The sequence below is a fragment of the Brassica oleracea genome, unplaced genomic scaffold (genome assembly GCF_000695525.1).
Source record: "Brassica oleracea var. oleracea cultivar TO1000 unplaced genomic scaffold, BOL UnpScaffold00580, whole genome shotgun sequence".
NCBI lineage: Eukaryota > Viridiplantae > Streptophyta > Magnoliopsida > Brassicales > Brassicaceae > Brassica > Brassica oleracea.
The window spans coordinates 151,027-152,749 of NW_013617423.1; positions in this window are offsets into that span (position 1 = coordinate 151,027).

The following is a 1,723-nucleotide window of genomic DNA, read 5'->3' on the forward strand; positions in this document are numbered from 1 at the left end:
TATTTTCCTCTTCCCCTTCTTCAGTTTCTTTGGCCACTGGCTTCAGACCATCATCAGTGATGTGGCTCCACAGACCTAGCCTTCCAATGGCAGTCTTCACCAATCTAGACCACAAGAGGTAGTTTGAACCACCCTTCAACGCAACCGGGACAGTAACTAGTATGCTGAAGTTGTTTCCTTACATCTTCTCTTGCTTGAACCAGAAATGACCAGAAAGCTTCAAATTTGCAACTCAGCTGAAGAACACACAGTACAAGACTTTAAGAACACACGAACTCAAAGCACAGCACCACAGGACTCAACTTTATCACACAGCTTCACGAAACCCTCAAGAACACAAGAGCAAGAACATAAGGACACAAGAGCTAGAGAAAGAAAAAAATGGAATGAGGATTCTCAATACCAAAGCCAACCTGTCTCTGATACCATATGATTTTAGAGAATAGAGTAGGTATTGAGAGATTAAAGGTAGATTAGAGAAGGTTAATGGGAGATTTGTAGAGAGATTAGGTAGTGATCATGTTTAAGAGTATTTAAGAATCATCATGAACAAGAGAGAGAGTCTAGAGAGATAATCCCATACTTCTTAATTATTAATCTGATCAGAGTTTACAATATATATGAGGAGGCAACACTAGGATGAAGGTTTCATAAAGTGGCACTATTACAAGAGATAAGGTTTGCTTTAATTCAAATCATCCAATGAGCTTCTTCCTTGTGCTTAAAGCTCCTTTTGCTTTATTCAGCTCTTCTCCAACCTGTCACACGCGCCTCCTCTTCCCTTGCAACGGACTGATGCCTTAGCTAAGGGAATAGGGCTTCTCTTCTTCTTCCAAAGTTACCCGGGTAACTAGTATAACTAGTATACTAGTATTACTAGGGTAACTTTGGTTTACCCTTTGTAAGTTACTCGGGTAACTAGTATTACTACGACCTCTTCATCATACTCAACTCCTCATGTCTTTCTCATCCTATATATTGATCTCATCTCAACATCGGGGTGTGGCAAAAGTTAGTTTTATGCCCCAGTCCTTGCAAAACTCCTTGAAGTTGTGGCTTGGGAACTGGGGTCCATTGTCGGTGACGATCTCGTGGGGGGACCCCGAAGCGAGTGATTACGTAGGTCCACAGGAACTTGCGGATCTGAAGATCTGTTATGTGGCTGAGCGCTTCTTCTTTGAACCACTTGGAGAAGTAGTCAGTGACTATCAGAAGGAAGACCTTCTGCCCCAGCGCCATTGGGAATTTACCTACTATATCCATGCCCCACTTTCTGAAGGGCCATGGGGAGCTTATGAACTTGAGGTTCTCCGGGGGGAGCTTGGAGACTCGAGCGTGCCTTTGGCATTGATCGCAGTGCTTGACTTGTCTGTTGGCGTCGGTGGCCATAGCGGGCCAGTAGTAACCAGACCTTTTGGCTCTGACCACAAGGCTTCTGCCGATAGAGTGGGATCCGCAGTCTCCTTTTCTACAAGGTTTTTAGCGGCTTCTTGGGGTGTGACACACCTTAGGTACGGGCCAGAGAAAGACCTCCGGTACAGTTTCTCCAAGGAGATACAGTACCTCGCGTCTTGGTTCTTGATCTTTCTGGCCTCGCTACGGTCTTCTGGGAGGATGTCGGCCTCCAGGTACCGAATTAGGGGGGTCATCCAGGTTTCGCCTTCTTCCACAGCGGAGACCTCCTCTGATGGGAGTTCGTCCATGGTAGCTGGCCATTGAAGCA